The following is a 21,284-nucleotide window of genomic DNA, read 5'->3' as shown; positions in this document are numbered from 1 at the left end:
TAGCAGGACTGTAACTGTAGGATTTTTTGCACTGATGCTTGGATTTGGGAGTGACAACACTTCATTGCCTGGCTTGGAGTGATCATAAATGTCGAGCTTTAGAATTCCTTCAGTTTTGCGTTTCACAATTTCAGATTAATCCGGATGCCAAGATAGGTTGAGGGTTAATTCCTTTGTGATTACTCCTTCATAAAGTTTTCCAGAAGGCATAATAATTGGATATATATATATATATATATATATATATATATATATATATATATATATATATATATATATATATATATATATATATATATAAATGAACTTTTCTTTTTTCGTATTTTATGCCCCGTCGTACCGTTCATCCGATTGCAATAAAACTTTGCCAACTTATTGCTTGCACTTGCGGGAAAGTTGTAGGTATAGCAGAATTATTATCATTTATTTTAAACACAATAAAATTTACAACCAAATTGTATCATGCGTTCCTATTATACAATTTTATTTTAAAACTGACAAAAGACAAACAGTAAACAGCAAATGGCGCATATATAAAAAAAAATAAAATATTTATCATCGATACCAATCTATTTAATTGAAATGAAATCGAAAATATTTAGCGCAAGCGCTAATTTTTTTTCTTTTCGTTAATGCATAGTCATCTACAGAAGATATTGTCATTCTACGAGCACAATACTTTGGCTGCGTCGAACCACACATATTATTCAGAGTTTATCTCACACATACAAAACAGAATTATTATTATTGATGCAGATCAAGGTAAATTATATGTATCATTATACGAAAGAGAGTTATATCAAGATAAGTTTTTCAATGCAAGCAGCAATTTTTCTGTTTATTCAGTGAATCGACAAATGATATTTCGGTTATAAAAGCGTATATCGTGTTAATTGCTTAGTCAAAAAATATGCCAAATAATGTTCGTCATTTAGTAGATATACCAGCGCAGCACGTAGAAATAAGTGAATTCATACTTTTCAAATAAACGAGGAACTACAAGTGAGCAATGAAGCAGATCCTTTGTGAATTGCAAATTCACAGCCCATTGGTGCTTCAGAAGCCCAATATCAACATGCTGCAAGAATCAAAAGACAACACTTTTGTGCTAACCGACACGTGCATCAGAATCAAAAGACCAACATGCAGCAAGAATCGAGACAATTATTCTTAACGAAAAGTCGAATGGAGAAGATTTGCTCTTTCCATGTATTCCCATTATTCTCACTGACATGCCTTTTGATTTCAAATGACTGCAATTCCCCATTTGGCTTGCATTCTCGATGACCATCATCAAGGCTCAAGTTCTATCACTTCAAATGAGGATTGAACCTAGAAAATATGTTTTTCACATGGTCAGTTGTATGTTGGATGCTCAAGAGGCGGACTGCCAAGAAATTTTGCTTGTTTTTGCTGAAGACGGACAAATATATATATATATATATATATATATACAGTGGCGGCCAAAAATGTGGACATTTTTTGAAAGTTTCATGTTTTTCAACTTTGCGTGCTTTTAGAATATATTAATTTTCACTTAAATACAAATGTTTATATATCAAATTGAAGGTAATTTAATGTAGAATTTAATAACGAAAACAGTATTGCAATATCTGTATTACAAAAAAAGTTACGCTCATTTTAGTAGAACAAACAAACACAAATCGTTTTGAATAATGACGTGTTTTGTAATAAAAGCGTACTAGCCAATCACAAACACTGTTCTGAGGACCCATCAAATGTCTGTAACTATAGTTTAGGTTATTTGGATGATAAAAGAGTTATTGTTGTGAAAATATTTTGCGGAATGATGCATACTAGTACAATTAAATAAGTATTGCTGTTTTTGAATATTTTAAGTCCTTTTTTTTAATTAAACTAATTTTAAACAATGTCCAATCAGTTCTTCTTGTAGGTGACATCTACAAAAAGAAGCCGAATTGTCATATTGAGAGAAAATGGCCTCTCTTATGCTGAAATTGCAAAACAAGTTGGTGGTTCAGTGACTTGTTCTGGTGTACGAAAGTTCTGTTTACGTTATGAAAAAACGAAACCAGTGGAAAATAAGGCCAAATCAGGCCGAAGAAAATACACAAGTGCTACTGCCAATAGAAAAATTAAACGGCTATGCCTTCAAGATAGAAAAATTTCATCAGATGCCATTAGATGTGAAATGAATGCAGCGGGTATTGCAGTAAGTTAAAGAACAATAAGAAGAAAGTTATCAGGATTTGGACTACAAGCTAGAATTCCAAAGAAAAAAACATATTTAAATCAAAAGCAACGCTAAAAACGAGTTAAGTGGGCAAAAGAACACATTAAATGGTCAGAAAATGAATGGAAGCAAGTAATCTGGAGCGATGAGACTAAAATATCGCTCTTTGGTAGTGATGGTAGAAAATACGTGAGACCTAGAGTAGGTGAAGCGCTTCATCCTGATTCCATTGAAGCAACTATGAAAACAACAACAAATGCCATGATTTTGGCATGTATGTCTGCAGATGGTGTGGGCCGAATTCAAGTGATTGATGGCATCCTGAGTGCCAAAAAATACATCGAAACTGTCCTGGAACCAAAATTGATACCTTCCATCAGGGATTTCTTCCCCAACAAAGCACCATTTATTTTTCAGCAGGATTCAGCTCCATGCCACACAAAAAAGTATGCAAAGCATAGTTTCAAAATAAAGGCATAGATGTATTACCATGGCCAGGAAACAGCCTTGATCTCAATCCAATTGAAAATTTGTGGCGACGTTTGAAAATTCTTGTACGAAAAAAGCATCCGTCCAATAAAAGACAACTTATTGAATCTATAATTGATTCTTGGCACCATGTGATTACGAAAGATGAACTCCAAACACTCGTTCACTCGATGAAAAGGCGCTGTGAAGCTGTCTTAAAAAATAAGGGTTATCCTTCTAAGTATTGATTGTGTAAGTATCACTTTAAAAAATGCAAATTTAAGATAGATCTTACTAAAATGAGCGTAACTTTTTTTGTAATACAGATATTGTAATACTATTTTTGTTATTAAATTCTACATTAAATTACCTTCAATTTGATATATAAACATTTGTATTTAAGTGAAAAGTAATATATTCTACAAGCAAGCAAAGTTGAAAAACATGAAACTTTCAAAAATGTCCACACTTTTGGCCACCACTGTATATATATATATATATATATATATATATATATATATATATATATATATATATATATATATATATATATATATATATATATATATATATATATATATTTATATATATTGTCTACCTTGAAGCACTTTAATAATAAAGTCCAAAAATAAAATTAATATTATTCATATTTCTAACTTATATTATTCAATTTAAATGAATGCCTCTTCTGAGGCGGCAACGCGCCGGGTACCATGCTAGTAATATATAATGGAAAGTTTCCTACTCAGTGTGTCAATTCTAGCTTCCCTTGGGCATACAGCAATTGTGGTGTTCCCTAATTATCGGGTCCATCATCAATGATGAGACTTGCCTTCCTAGGGAAGGATTTGTGCTTAGGTTGGAGAGATCTTCTTGTGAATACCCCAGTGCCCGTATTACGGCGACTCGATCCATTTAGTTTCCCCAAGCTGCAATATCAGGGCGAATTATTATGTTATACTTTTACCTCCTTAAAAAAGTCAAAATTTTTGGAGAATTATTATGATTGTATAGATGATATTTACTATCCTAAATCAATAGATTAAATGTATTGATAATTTATATTATTGATTATTTTGAAAGAATTTTTCGTTGAGACAAGTATCTTTCAAAGATCTGCAAAGATATCCGGTTCTTTGTTATAGGAAAAAAAGTGAAATACAAACCTATTTAATGTCTTGTTCCAGGATATGAACTGTGTTACACTTCATGGGATACACTTTTGTTATGCAACTATTCTTTCATAGCAAAATACAAGATTTACTCAACCACGCCTACACTATTCTACTTCCGAAATATATCATTTTCTGAAATTTCTTTAGCTATGTATTGTCAAATATCTTTTTTTATTATATTTTAAGCTTATTCATTGAAATTTGTTTTAAGAGTAACGAACTGAAATATCTACTTTTACTTTAAAAGTTCCTATCACGGTCACAGTATTTGCAAAACATTTCATGTACATTTGATTTTCAAATTTATGGTATAAGTCATTTTTTAAATGTTTTAAAACAAATATAGGTAAATTTGATATCAATTCACCTGACAGTTTTCATATGTTTTATTGTATTGTATACGTTTTTTTTTCAAAATGTGCATAGTTTGCAATTATTCATGACAGTCCATGTCTATTTACATTGCAATCAATATCTAGAGTCATAAAATAATGAATTGTTTTACAAATATATGAAAAAAACGGGTTCTTTAAGGAATACATCTTCTTTTAGTTCTATTACTTTCTTTCCATCATTCTCTGTAATTGCAATTAAATTATATACACCTGAATCTAAAGCAAAGACCACATATGTTTAAACCTGTTTCAGCTCATTTATAAACATTGGTGGGCGGCTGAGAGTGGACAGCTAAATCAGTTCCAACAACATGCGGTACGATTCAAATTGAGAGATAAAACTAAACAATTTATTAATTCTATAACTTGGTTATCAAGATACCTGATGATAAACTCAGCTTAATGAGGTCGCTATTCTGCCTTTCTCAAGGATCAAGGATCTCATCTTGATACTGTTCAGCTATCAGAATTCATCAATGGTATATGGAGGCTACTGTGACCCCTCAAATAAATTCTAACCCAAATCTAGATTCCCTCTTCTCTATAATTGTATTTTTCCATTTATGTGCGGTTGTAACAAATATCTGGCATCTATCTATAGCTCTACAGATAAGAACAGTTTCTAAATTGAAACTCTTAGTCTTTGAAGAGTACAAACTTCTACTTGATGATTGATGATTGTTTCTGTCTGATGATCCTGAAGAGTAGAGTTTGCTGCCCTGTTCAGATAGCTGGTTCTCTTCCGAAAGCAGTCGGTTAGAATCCTATAATCGTTTAAAAGAAACATAAGCAACTAGTATTTTGGAATATAAAGCTTGATTATGAAGGTTCCTCTCAGGTGAATATAATCTCATGGTAGTTGATGCAAAAGGTTTTGAAAGGAGTTGGGTTCAAAAAAGAAAGAAGTGTTCCTTCTTTTACTTTTTTGGATTTTCTTCTTATATCTTTTTTGGAGATCAAAAGAGATTGTAAATTTGTGACCCATGTGACACAAGTTTATTGAAGCTGAAGTTTGGGATCAAAATGTATCCCTGAGAATTTCGATCGTACTGTGCAAGCTGTCTAGCAAAATTAATTTGTAATTTTTTTTTTATTCTTCTTATTCTTCTATTTTTATTATTCCGATTATCCCCCATATTCACTAATAAAATAAAGGATTTCTTACGACAAGGTAAACAATGTTTTAGGTTTAAAAATTGAAAATGCGCGAACATGAGTTAAAGACACAACTTTTTTTGATTTTCACCGAAATCTTTGTTTATCAGGAAATTCTTCATAAGATATCAATTCTTTTATAAAACAGTGTAAAGTTTAATACTTTCATAAGTCTTAACTGAGATTTGCATATATGCTATAAATTTTATTTTATTCTCTTAATGGCAAATTTTGGAAAATAATTTTTTCTTAATCATTGTCCAGAAATGAAGCATACAAGGCTATATTTTTATAATAATTCTGAAAAAATTTCTTTTCATTTCGTCGAATTTTTATCGATTTTAAGCTAATTTTATGTCCCATAATCATATTTAGTAAGAGAAAATATACAGTAGCTCAATTTCATATATACTGCATTAAATAAAATTCCAAAACCTTATAAATATTTTCAAATGTAAATGAATCACTATTTCTTATTGAAAAAGACGAAGCGTGTCCTATGACCAATAAGTCAGAACAGGTTTTATCCAGTTTCAAACCATTGACTGAAAATGCACTACTCGTGTTTAGTCTTTTATAACTTCCCGACGCGGAAAAGGCCACAGATGCACCAACAGCAGCGGATTATCCTGCAGTCAAATTAACTGTCAGAACGTCACATTTTTCTGATTTTGTCATATGACTCTTGCTTAGAATTAAGAATTTGTTTGAAGAACAACGATTCTCAAGTGCCGCATGAAGGCACTGGAGACCATGGGCCAAAAATGGCTTGTTATTTGCATTTGCATTTGCATTTTTGTGTAACCGATGACAAACAAATATAATTATTCTGAATAGGTATTTCGAAGGAAACACCAAACTTATAAGTTCAATCTGAATTCGTTTTCCGAGAAAAAAATTTATTTGGGAATTTTTGGAAAGTAATAGTTTATATGATTTTTAAAATATAACGATTTCAAATCGGATACATATAAACAAAAGATGATAAAATATTTGATTGTTGAAAACTGCTACATTTGAGTGAAATGATTCGATAGTATTCACACAGATACGGAGTTAAAAGATTTTTGAACTGGATATTGTAATTAATATTTTTTTTATGTGGATAAGTAAAATCTTCAGAATAAAATAAATGAATATTTTTTTCATATTTAAATGAAGATTGCATCAATTTGTGAAGGAATTTGTTTAAATAGAATTATAATTATTTTTCCTGTTTTGTATTTTGATAAATATACTGTGAACTTTAGTAAAGGAAGTTATCTTTGATGAAATGTATTATTCGGCAAAATATTAGGAATCTAAATAGAAAAGTTCGACCAAATTAGGAAATAAACGAAAGAAAAAAAATTTCAAAATACTATGTAAATATAAAAATAATCATATATTGCCTACTCCATTTTTTTAAAAATTTGAATTACCAAAATGTGAGAAGCCTACACTGAAAAAGAAACAATCTCAATTACTTTAAATTATAAATAAAAGACGCTGAAAAAGAAACAAATCTCAGTTATTTTAAATCATAAGTAAAAGACGCCAAAAAAGAAATCAACTTTCATTATTTTAAATTACAAATAAAAAAAAACACTGAAAAAGATAGAAACTTTCTTTATTTTGAATCATGGTTAAACAAGCTAATAATTTGTTTTGAATAATGGAATAAAATGGTCATGAATACAATTTCTTCAATTGTTGCTTTATTTCTCAGAACAGGAAATTCTTAGAGTTTTTTTATTCAAAATGTTTCATTTTGTTGCATCTTACTTTCAAAGATACTTCTTTTAATAATTCACTTATTATATTTTTTCCTATAATGATATTTTATCAGAAAACTTTATTAATGAAATTTGATGTTAGGAAGTAATTACAAATTCATTGTCAAAAAATGTGTCCTTGATTTCAAAATACATAGTCAAAGATTGGTTTATTGCTGCGAGTTTTAAAGATTTCATGATTTGACTCGAGATCATTTTTCTTTCTTCAAAGCTTGTTTCCGAATTTTTTCTGGTCATTGACTTATTTATACTGCATTTCACTTATTGTAATGGTTTAACTTAAATACAATGTTTCCGAATAAAAAATAGCACAAATAAGTAGAATAAATGTTTCATTTCACGGTTAATTTTTCTGTCTTAAATTTTTTTCTTGTTTTAAAAGATGTATAATTAAAAACACGTATTTTTACAATGCTTTCATTATGTAAGAGTGCTTATATTATTAATGCTTCGCGATTTTTTGTGTTCTCAAATGATAAAAATTCTGAAAACTTATACGAAAAATCAAGTTTTCGTTGACCTCGACTTAAAAAAAAATATCAACCATAAAACAGCATGCGGGAATAGAAAACAATGAAAGCGGTGGAACCTGTACTCTCATTAAGCAAAATCCAATGTTTTGACCTTGTATTTTATTACTGCTTTAATTTTAGTTAAATTAAACAGAAAATTATTTCACTATTTTTAACTCAGTTTGTCAAATCTTATCAACAATTCAAGGAAGTTTTTGATGCCCCACAATTTAATTCAAAAAATTTACTTTAAATATCCTTTTGTATGCATATTTTACAGCAGATATATTTTCTAAATGCATTCTATAACGGATTACAAAGCAAATGTTCTCTTTTTATTTTACTTTATAGTGAATTTTGTCGTAGAAAAGTTTCAGTGTCGCAGAAAAGTTTCAGAAACCCAAATTTCCTTTTTGTCAATTAGTAAATCACACTCTATTCAATATTATTTTGTTCACTTTCCAGATGAAAGTCATTTTGTAAGTCATTGTTTAAGACATTAAATTGTTATTATATAGCATATTCTCTGCAGATGTACGTTTAGATTCAATAGGACGTTTAAAAATAAATGATGTCAAAAATATACTTTAACTGAAAGTATGTGAAATTGGATAATTTAAACTTGATATTCAACTTATATATTCAACAATATCAACAAAATAATATACATATAAATATAAAATTTAGTTTCTATACTAGGCTTGCATCAAATATTCTATCCCACTAAAATCGAACCTTTCGTTGACGATTTTAACTAAAATAAATTTCCATATTTCTAGTTATATTAATATTAAAATTCTAAAAAGAGAGATTTTGATTACTTTAGCTAATCCAGTGCCGGTTCCGATAGTTTAATTGCAATTAAAGGTTGAAAGTTTTCGGAAATGATATCCTTGAATAAATATTAATAATAAAAGCAACAAACCTGTTGATTAAGGGTGAGGGAAATCACGAAATACCGTTTTGAAAAGAGAAGTTTGCGCATTTGGGCTATTTTATTATCAAAGGCATAATTATTTATGGTTAAAATGTTTTTGAAGATAGAATTATTTAAGTTTTTTTTCAACTATTTTAATTTTTCATACATATTTGCAAATTAAATTGGAAAGTTATTAAATATTATTTAAAAATATGTAAATAATTTGTATCTCTTAATAACCCATAGTGTACAGATTATATTCAGGTAAAGGGTACGTTAAAGAACTTAGATGGAAATCAGAATTACTCATTAAATACTGTACTATGAAATATGAACTTATGCACAGTTAAAATCCTCTATTCGATATTAAATATAGTATGCGAAATAGGATAAAAAAAGAACAGGTGATTACTGGCTAGCTGTTGCTGTTTACATATAACGTTTTTTTTATTTGTAGATTAAAGATGTAACAACCATATTTGTATGTCGCTTTTGTAAGTTGTCTTCGTTCCTAATAATTGCTAATCTAAAGTGATCAGACATCCCGGATTAGTCAGAACAATCTTTGTTTGGGACTCTGTCTTATTTGAAAAAAAAATGCTCCTTAATTATCACAGTTTTGAATCAAACGCCCCTGATTATCTGGAGTTTCTTCGTTAAGTCATTAGTTCATATTTTAAAAAATAATGATTACATTTAAAAAAATTATTTTTGAAGACTTCTTCCTACCAATGACCTAATGAATTAAAGCAAGCTTTGAATGAGGAACTTGAATCAAAGGAAGTTGCTTATAAGACTTATCTATGATGTACTATTTACCTAAATTATTCAAAAGCTCTTTGACTGGTCTCCAGTGAAGCGACAAACTGCTCGCTGCAGTCCATCTGGAAGGCAGGGATTTCCTGTATTTTTTATAAAGGCTACACAAAAATGTGGATCAGTTTTCATTTTAAATTCTTCATAAAGGGAACCAAGCACTATATATTGCATCTAAGTTAATTTTTGCTTCGGATACTTGATCTATTTGTTCTAGGGCCACTTTGACCATAACAAGATGCATGCCACACCTCCCTTCTATCATGCATCTTAGATTCATAAGCTTGATTAAATGTGCCAGACCTGTTGCGATTTGAACCTCCAAAAGAATTCTCCTTTCCAACTTGTAGCACACAGAGAATAAAGTTATACTATTTCAGCGATTAATTGTAATTCAGTTATATTTCTTTTATTATTATTACACTACATTGTATGTAGGATTCCATTATGCGTTGATTTGGTTAGTTGATCGATTTTAGGCTTAATGACAAGCACCAAAGTTGGTCTGGTCACATTGCTCCCTCCGTTATATGTTAGCATTTACATCAATCCGATTTTTAATTGTTGATTTTAGTGTAACATCGGTCTTCCCAATATCTGTAAGGTTCATTATTGAATTTCAAAATATGTAGGCACTTTAATGATCATATGTCTCATATGACTAACCAAGTCATCAGCAATTTCTAATTACTTGAACTATCTTCGAAATATTCACCCCACCATATACTTGCTATAACTTTGCCAAGAATGGCTCTTACGCCAGTACCCCTTTCCCCACACACCCCAAAAAATCAAAACATTTGTCACCTAAATCTTCCAATATTTAGAGCATCACATGTTGAAGCTCAAAAAATTTAAACACTTAATTAATAAAGAGAAAAGAATATGTCATTTTAGGAAAAGTTATTTTCTGTATTTAAACGTGGAACATATTTGTGCAACAACGTTCCTGTCGAATTCGCCATAGAAGAAAATAAAGTAAAGGAAGAAAAATAAACCACCAGATAATTTCTGTTCAGATAAGAAAATTGTTTATGGTTTATTGACTGATACAAAAAAAATTTTGTTTGTCGGATTTCAAATGCTTTAGGATTTTAGCACGTAGTGAATATGAGTCAATTTTAAAAGATGAATATTTTAAATAGTAAGCGTACTTCACCAAATATTTAATGCATTCTTTGGGCACAAAATGCTATATAAATTTCAATGGTTACTCTATTTTACTTTTACTTATTAATGTTCTATTTTTACTAAAGTAAAAATAGAAACATTAATATAAAGGTTTTATTTAACTCTTAGCCGTTGGAGTAAAGGTCAGATCATGATCACATGACAAACGTAATTGAACATGAACTGTATATTAGGAGGGAACAAAAATGTACAGAAATTGTGTGGACGCAAGTGACGCAAATAGGAGATGAAATAAAGACGAAGAGTTTAATGACGGCGTCGCTGACAATTTCAATGTTTACAATAACTGTTCAAAATTGCCCCTACCAACATCGATGGCGCCGTAGAGCAATTAGCGCACACTGCCAAAGATTCGTATTTCACGTACACATGCAGTAGCTATTGATATTCTAGCAACGAAATCCTTAACTGATTCAACTGGAGTCTGATAAACAAGATTTTTCTGTTGGCACGAGAAAAATAATCGATGCTCAATAAATCGGGAGATCGGGGTGGCCAAAGTGTATAAGTTAGAAACTAAAAATCTTATTTCAGTTGAATTGAGACACCCTGTATTTATAACTAAAGAAATGGATTGCTACCTGGATTTACCATATTAATATTACTCATTTCCTTGTTCTCTACCACCCCTACATTGGTACCATGAATTTGGAATCACCGTGTATTTTATGATTCCAATCTGTACGACATTCACTCTAAAGCGAATGTAATGAAATATATAGGAACCTACCAAATTATATATGAGAACGTTAAAATGTTAATATTATCCTAGTATTTTATAATCGAATGATTAGTATATTTTCCAAATTCATTTTATTTGGCAACTTTACGATAAAATTTTTTAATCGATCTTTTTGTGGCCCCCTCTCGGCCAACGGCCCGAGGCAGTTGTTTAGTTTGCTTTGAGGGAAATTAGCCACTGATTGAGGTAAGCTAGTGGTATCGAATCTTGGGGTTTTAGCAGATTAAATCCGGCTCTGAAATTGATGGTTTCATATCGAAAATTCTTTATAAGCATTATTTCTGGAGGCTTAATGGAATCACGGTAACTTAGTGATATCAAGCCTTAGCCTCGGAAAAGAGTAAATTCGGGATATGGTTTTACATATACCGCTATGCATAAGAAACTATCGCGCATTAAATCCACAGACTTAATTCAAATGTTTTCATGTTGGTGCGGCGTGGAATTTCATTGAATATGGGACCTTATTAAGTATCATCGTTGCAATTTTGCCACAATTTCGAGGTTCTTTCAATTATAACTGCTTTTTTATTTCCAAATCGGATGTTACCTAACTTATCTATATGTTTGTGACATTCAATGAATATGAAGTAAAAGGTATTATCAGTACGCAGACAATTTCAGACTTTAAGAAATCTTAAGGTGATTTTAATTTCTGTCTATTGAAGTCTGAAATTATTTTCTGTGCAGGTCCATTATTTCATCAAAACAATGTCATCATATCCGATTTGGACCTTACCTTATGGAACTGTAAAAAAAAATAAAAAAAAAAAATAAAAAAAAAGAGCTAATTAAATTATAAAAGGCTTTTTAACCAAGAAAATTGTAATCTTCTGAATAGATAACAATTGGCGAATTAATAAATTTGCATTTATTGCATTATTTTAAAAATCATATGCTTAATACAGAAGTCAAAAAAGACTTTAAGAATCAATAATTCGCTGATGAATAAAAGAAGGCAGAATGTAAAAAGGATGGAAACGAAGCTGATTTTTAGTGTCGCGAAAGCATATTTTATTAATAAAATAGTTGTCGCTTAATGTGATCTCTTTAGTATTTAGGAAATTTGATTACAATAATTGTTTTGGGTAAAATCAATTATACATCTGAGGACTATTAGCAATTTATTTTAAAAATACCAAATAAAAAATTCATTGACTGTTGCTTATTGACAATTATTTCCTAATAATTTCCTTATGTATTGTTCGAACTTGTATCGTTTATTTTTTTTTAATTTTAATTTTGAACGATGCTCTAAGTCGGGTTTCAAAATATAAGTGCATGGCCATTTCAGCCTTTGTTAAAAGATTCATTTCCAAAAAGAATCTTTCCTGGGGGAATTATCACCATTCATTGCTTGGTTCCGGTCACAAAAAGCTCACGATTTTTCAAAATTTTACAATGAAGAGTCTGAGAAATTTTCATCTCCACCGCAGTGTTGAGTTGACTTATTTTAGGTAGATTTCATACTTTTTAAGAATTTTTTTTTAAACCTAAATCAGTTCTTTTCAATTGATATTGCTTCCGTAATTCAATCGCAATCGACAGTACTTTATGGCTGTTCAACAGATTTCCAGCCAAACCTGATAGACTAGCTATTCATTTTAACTAATCTAAACCACTTTAGTCTAGACGAAAAACGTGAATATCCTTTGAAAAAATGACTGTCAGATATTTCCTTACAACCGGAACAAGAAATTCATGAACGTCAACTGTTAGAGCTGGTTGAAATGGAAGGGTCGGTCAGTTTTCTGCTTCAAACCTTAAAAACAGGCGTATACATACAGTTGAATAAATATTTTTAACGACATAAAGAATTATACTTCAAATGGTTTGAGTCAACAAATGTAAAAGTTTAAGAAGTCTAAATTTGTATACATTCATCGAATCCTATTAATTATATTTAATAAAATACTTTCGACGCACTAACACTTGAAGAAAATAAGCTTCTTCAAATAAAACTGATCGAGTTATGAAGTTTCGAATATCGCCATTTTAGATGATTTTATTTACATACAGCATTTCATAGAGGCGGTCATTAACTGGCTTAAAATAATGAAATTCAAATCTTCATAGATCTATCCATTTTGGACATATAATTGTGGGACTTATTAGCTTAGAATGTTTGCGTGTCAAGAATATTTTATTGAATTTGATAAAAAGAAACAGGAAACTGAATAAAAATTTAGATTTTTCAATTTTTCAGCTGTGTATCTATTAACTCATACAACATAAAATATAATTTCCTACTCTATTCAGGGCATTTATTTCAACTGGAAGTATATGTCGGAAGTTTATATCTCTAACGAATTATAAATTAGCTACAGTGCCGCAATGAGAGTGGAGCCATATATATGTTTATTGCTTCGTCTATTCTGAAATTTCATCAAATATGGATAAAAATCTATAAAAATAAGTCGTTATTTTGTCACAAAATAAATATTTTTTCGGTTAATAAAGAATTTTTTTTTTTTTGTAATGACATTAATGATTCTGCAATAGACGATGTTGTTGCTCCATCCGGACTTTCTACTGTTATTTGACAAGCTTCTTATAGCAATCTATCTTGGCGATTACCTGGTAATATGTGATAACATATTTTCCAATCTATCATTATCAGCATAAAATAAACAAATGGTGACAGGATTATTTATGTAAACAAAAGAAGAGGAAATGCATGAAATTTTGAATGTATCTTAATCGCCAAGGAAGTTGTTTGCAATTATCCAAAATCTTTACTAAAATATCATTAAAAGTTTTGAATAATTTTTCATAAAGTTGCTTTTGAATAACTTTTAAGTTGCTTTATTTTAGTGACCAAAAAATGATGAGTGAATTAAAATCATATTCGTTTTCCAGAATATCATCATAAATGTGTAACTTGCAAAAATTCCACACTTAAAGTTTATTGAGGAAATATTATAATTACTATGATCATTACATCACCGCAGTCACATGCTGCTAACTACAGTTTTTGATTGTTTGATAATATTACTAGCTGATATTGCTTTATTTTCCTCTAAAAAGGCAGTGTAATTTTTTTTATATTTTTTGTAGAAAACATCATCAATCTGAAAATCAAGTACCTGATTAAATCTTGCTCTCATCTATATCTTTACACTTTATCTATATCTTTTACACTTTGTGTCATAAACCTGAATCTTTAAGATAACACCAAAAGGAACCCAGAGACTGCTGTTTTATGATTTGCAATAATCTCGAGTCTGGTTGACAAGACACGCATAGTAATGTCTATTTCGACATTAAAAGCTGTGCTTTTAAAAGAAATAGTAAACTAACGAAAAAATACAGAGTCTAAAAAATACTTTTGCTTTCTGACATAACTATTCCATTTTTCTGATAACGACCCACTATTTACGCAGCTACCGTTACATTCTCTGAAACCTTGCTCTAATCAAAAGCACGCAATGTGAAATTTGGAAAAATTTCCTTGTAGTTTGAACAGGCGTGATGCAAGTTTCTGGGTATGTTTTTTTATGTCAGATGTGATTTAAATTGAAACTTTCAACTTCATTTCGGTGTTTGCTACAACAGCTCATTTTGAAAACATCACGTCTTTATCGTCATTTTCTCCGACTATTCATCTAATCTTTTAAATTTTATTTTATAGAGTAAATAAGCAAAGAATAATTGTATCATAAATAAACGTCTTCGTATAGCATCTCTGACAAATTATAGAAATTATAAAGCTAAAGATATTTATTTGAAACTTTTTTTCTCTCTCCGTATACGAGAAACAGCCCGACTCTTCCGCATCATTTGGGGTATTGAAATCTCAAATTAATTTAACATTTTACAAGACACACGTCATGAATTCGTACTATCTATCGAATCCCTTCTAATTGTAAAGAGAAGGGAGTATCTAATTAGAAAACAATCACAAATAATTCACATGACAGCCAACTTGTTCAATGACAAAAATCAATTGGATACTCATTAGTATTTCAGATGTTCTTCCTATTCTTATATGAATAAAATTATTAATAAATGTCTGAAATAGAATATGTTGTGTAATAAAGAGATTAAACAAATTCGCAGGTTACGAGGTTAGCTAATGCAAAGTCCTATCGACCCAGCTCTGATCTATCCGATGCATATGAATGGTTTCCCACCGTGAATAATAAGATGGATTAAAGAATTTCTAAATAGACATCAACGACAAATACATCAAATCCTCTCGTAGGAGGTATGAGACCCTTCATTAGTACGTATCCAACACTATCACACCATCAGGAATATGCCCACCAGGAAAACTAGAACCTGATTTCTTATATGAGGATTTCTCATCCACAAGCATATGTTGACTATTTGTCCGGATTGAAACCTCTCTGTTGACTATTTGTCAGATTTAAATCTCGGGCAATCGAAATGTTTAAGACGTTCAGCCCTCCAAAGGTTTAAATCTAAGATTTCAATTTTCCATCTCCCTTTTTTGGAGAGTCCTTATTGAGTGAATTTCTTGAATACTCTGCTCTTTTCGCCTTCTGACAATTAATTTGTAATTTGAATAAGTAATACAAAAATGCTTCTAATTCCATTTAAATAATATTTCCTTCTTTTTAAAGGTGAAACGTATTTATATCAACAAAATTGTTTTTCCTAAACTCTCTCAAATTTGTTCTTTAGATATAAATTTCTTTCTTGGATTCATTGTGATCTTCCCTTTGCAATTTTATGCCGTTTTCAAAAGGCACATTCCAGTGGCTCTTCAAGAATCAAAGATCTAATTCAGTCACGTCAATCTCAAAGAAGAACAAGGGCTATAAAAAGGTTTACATAAATGTGGGATAAAAAAAAAGACACCTTCTTATAGAAGATGATTTATTCTGAAACAGAGTACAATAAAAATTGTTTACAATTGCAATCGATGGTTTCTAAATGACAACAACTGTCTATTAGAACCATGGATACAAACAATAACCCTATTTCAACATTGTTTCAACCCTGATTGAAACATTGTTGGTAGTGCTTGCTTTCAGAACTTATTCAGGAAGTTTGGAAACTTCTGCTTAGCTGATACTGGAAGTTACAAGTGGTCTTATCCATTCACATTTGAAAGTAATTGTTAACACTAACTAGTGCTTCTAAATATGGAAACAATTTCTTTCATGAATAATTTAGTGTTTTCAAATTTAACCCTAAATTTTTACAAAATATATACATTTAAAATAATTGACAATGCCAAATGACCAGCACTCCAGTCCCAACCACCGGTCCAATTTTCGCAATTTTTATTTCATATGAAAATTCAAGTCCCCTGGATGTCATCAATGATAGTCTGCTATGGTCATCTGCTAAAAACTCTATGCAAGAACTACCTCCACTCTCAAAATCTGAAATTTCTCCGGGGATCCTTACTGAGATCACTAATGCTTTCGAATTCTCTTAATGGTAAGATTAAAGTTTCAGAACATAATGACCATGTAACTGCATACAAATATTTCCGCTCTCACACAAAAGTCATGGTGGTCTGGTGGTGAGATCTTGGTTTCAGACCCGGAGAATTTTACTTTCTAAACCGATCTTACTATAAAGATCTACAGTACACGAAGACCTGAAGCAAGCTTAATATAATGCAGAATGACCTTTCGCTGATCTGGCATAGAAGTTTGAAGAAAAAAATGCTAGCTCAAGCTTCGTTCTCGTCAACTGCCCTTGGCTAAAGCTGACGAAGTCCATCCTAAAATAAGTTTCCTATAGTCTCAAAATGGGGCGTTAATGTAACCCATTCACATCGTGATCAGTAGGCCGTTAATGTTTTTCATCTGCGTCGGTGTGGATGACAGACACCCATTTGAATTCGTATTTCGAACTTGACACAACCGCAATTAGAATCTTTTATTTCGCTTAGCATAATCATTGCTCAGCCAACATTATCATTCTACACGAAAAGATTGATTACAATGTGTACCTGTCATAATTAAAATAAAATAATTAAAATAAAAATTTCCGATTAGATTCCCGTAATTGTTTTTCGATTTAATATCAGTTGTAAATAGACCGGAAGAAAAAGAATTTTGTCATATCCAATTTAATTTCAAATTCTTTTACAAATCAGTTAATTCTCTATGCTCATAAACAGAGGAAAAGTAAATGGTTTGTTAATGTCAATTTCTGATTTGGTATGTTTAAAATTTTTTGTACTCTGATCAACCATCATCTCTAAAATTCTTCATTCATTTCCGATTAAATTCCTTGGAAATATGGGAGAATTTATTATTTCAAGCAATGCAAAATTAAATTGGCATAACATACTGTCAGTTTTGTTGTATCGTATGAAAGATTCTTGCAGATTCTGAAAATAAATTTTCCAAATCAGAATTGGCATTTTTTTAAATTTGAAGACTTGCTTTCAAACTATGTACATCAAAAAAACTATGTCTATATGTATGTATAGCTTTCAAACTACTTCATGTTTTTCAAACATGAAGTAGTTTGAACTTTCTCTCCGAAGGATTATATATAAAATAACCCTATAGAGCATGACTTTTTTTTACAAAAAAATGTATGTGTTTTGAATATCTGTGTATAATTCAATTAAAATTACTTTAAAAAAATTTCCGTGAAATTAAAAAAAAATTAATGATTTAAGTTTTAAATTAAACAATACCCCTGTGACACAAATCACATTATAACAATTCTGCAATAAAAATAAAAGTCCCTTTTTCCCAATAAATTTTTCAGAAGCAAAAAAAAAAAAAAGTCTTTTGATTGTCTTTTTAATGGTGGAACTCTTTATACAACAGCCGTCCTTGTATTTTTCCAAGTTGAAATCTAATTCTAGTACCGCTATTACCATCAATCGGTCTTTTCTACAAATTTTTATCAAGAAGCATTTAAAAAAGGATTTGCAAACATTCATTGTTACCCTTTGGAGCAGTCGTGAAATTTATAAATGGAAATAAAAATGTGTAGCCAAATGTAGACATGATTCACAATGACTGGATTAAAATAAACCATTATTCCGAAAATTCTCTTTCAAAATTTACACTAGTTTTAACTTGCTTACTGTAATTACTTTAAAAGTTTTTGTAATTACCTTATTTTAATCTAATTTAAAAGTCTAGGAGGTTCTCTTTAAACAAATGACATTGCAGTCGTTTCAAGGGGCTCAGTTTTCAATAAAATATTTTTTTAACTGATCTCCGTTCAAAGTATTGCCATCTACAGGAATCGCTTGTAAAATTACTTTCTTACTGAAGAAATAACTTTAGGCGATTCTTTTCCATAGTGTTTCAACTCCGAATAAAGCAGCAAAGGAATGGCGAAACAACCGATTTCAATCAGAAAGATGAAATGACAATTTCATCAGATGAAAAAAATAAGCAACATTAAAATTTTCTGCTACTCAGTTAGATTAAAAATTATTTATGTTAACAAACAACTGTCACATAAAAAATAAATAATTTATATATCAATTAATAAAAGAAGTTAGGTTCAAATAAAAAAAACTGATATAAAAACATTAATTTATATTCGTTGTCAGGGGAAAGGCGTAGTATTTATTATAAGAGCATGAAATTGAGATAAAATGTAAAATATTCTCGCATAAAAATCCTTTTTTATTCGATTAAAGATTATTATCTTAAATGGCCTTTTTCAAAAGACGTTGAAATGTTGTGCCAAAGAATTATCTTTGCAGAATTCTCCCTCTTTTTTTTTTTTTTTTTTAAATCTAAGTTGATTATTTTTATCTGCAAACAGTATGAAAACAATATTTTTCCGCTTTAAGTATTTTTTTGTAAAATGAAATTTATAATATTCTTTATAGTTATGAAATTTTTGTTAACACTTATTTCTTCAAGAATAAAAACCGGTTTCAAAATTATAAATAAATTTCGTTCAAATGCAAACTATATTCATTTGTTATACATATTAATACATATAGTTGATTCCTATTTCTTGCATTCCCTAAAATATATCCATACTTGGTAATGAGAAAAGATTGTTTTAGGGCTTCAAACTGTTTCTAAAACTTTCAAACACATCCCATAATGTTTTTTTTTTCAATGTTTCATCTCTTTAAATGCTCTGCACTTACAGAAAATTAAACTGCTCTCTCAAAATTATGTCTTTAAAAAATAAATCCCCTTCATAAGAAAATTGTTTTTCAGATTAAACATTCTTTGTGAAGTTTTGAAATGTATCGTTTTATTTCGTTCAAAAACGCTTTCTCTCACTCAACCTTCTACATAGGCACATATCAGTAATGGAGATATTGAAAAAATGAGAATGACAAAATAATTTATATTCTAAGAAATTATTTATATTATTTATTTATAAATATATAATTATTATTAAAATTTATTATTATTTATATATAAATTAAATATATAATAATATAGAATTATAAATAATATATATATATAATATATAAATAATAATAATATATAAATATATAATAATATAAATATATAATAAAATAAAATAAAAATATAAATTATTATTTAAAATTTTCATAACATCGAAACGTTTAAATGTTAAATCTTAAATAAAAATCTAAAAGAAAACAGAAAATTCTATTATATTTTTAATACAAAGTTCAGAAGTTAAACAAAAAAAAATAGTTGAGACACTACATGGGTAACTTGTTGTATATTCTATTTTTTAAAAATTGGGAGAAAATATTATTATTGAAAAACCAAAATCTAAACAAGAAATTATTTCATTTCATGCATTAAATTATTCATTCATTAAAATATTTATTTCCTTAATGAAATTAATTTCCTTTATATAAAAATTTCTATAATTTATAAAAATTCAATACTTTAATTTCTTTATCAAATGTTTTATGTAAGACATGCAAAAGTATGAGTGACCATAAGAAAAAAATATTTGTTCATTCTTAGTATTAGATATTAAATTAAAAATTTTAAAAAATCGTTTTGGATATTAATGATTCCATTTGATTTGAAAAACCTATTAGCAGAGAAAACCCAGAAATTCTATTATTACAGAATGCTAACAAATATTCTGTGGATAATTCAAATATGCTAATTTTTTTCTAGTATTGTTGAAGCATTTATTTCAAGAGACTTTTTGAAAATGGTTGAATGATAGACTGAAGAATGATAGAAGCGTCCGCGAAGCTTGATTCTTTTTAGAAAGCCAAAACTGAAAGTGAGCAGAGCGAGCTCGATTATTCAATTATATACTCAGAAGTAATTGGTAATAATCCTTGTTATACCAGTACGAGAAAAAAAAAGTTTGAGTCAGTCTGATTTACTAAGGCTGATAAAGGGTTATTTTCTTAACAATGAACTAAATAGAAATCTTGATTCGAATATAATTCACTTGCAGTTGATAGAAAAATATTTTGTCATGTCTGTTTAGTAAAAAGAAAGCTTTAGATCATTAATAATTCAAATACGCAATATTATTTATTACTATCTTGGTTTAGAATTATCTATTTTTCTTCAAAACAGCATAAAGCTATATCTCAATTTTGTTTAAGTAGTAATAATCGTTGATTAAATATATTCCTGAAGCCATTTCAGCTAAATAAATGGCATTATTTTCGTTACTAAAATTTTGGAATTTTTTTTAATTAAAAAAAAATATATATTCTGCTTACTTCCACTCATTGGTCTCTGTCACAAAAAAGGACAAAGGCACATCACGCTCAACAATTTAGTTAGCCGGATAGTATTTTAACAATTCAGACTGATTTTATATGCACTCTATTAGAACTTTGTCATCGTATTGAGACAACTTTTAAAGGCTTTTTTTTTTAAGCAGACATTCTGTAAAATGAAAATTATTTGTTAAATTCTGTTATGCGTAGAAAACTCGTTGTGGATGCACTTTGTTCGAATAGATGGCAGCACGTAAATTTATCCAGAGAAAAAATAATCATAATTGTTTTACAATTTCGTAAAATATATTTAATTTGTTAATTTA

Source organism: Argiope bruennichi, chromosome X2 (genome assembly GCF_947563725.1).
Source record: "Argiope bruennichi chromosome X2, qqArgBrue1.1, whole genome shotgun sequence".
In the NCBI taxonomy this organism is placed as follows: Eukaryota; Metazoa; Arthropoda; class Arachnida; order Araneae; family Araneidae; genus Argiope; species Argiope bruennichi.
The sequence above is the reverse complement of the archived record's forward strand: the minus strand, read 5'-3'. Positions refer to the sequence as shown.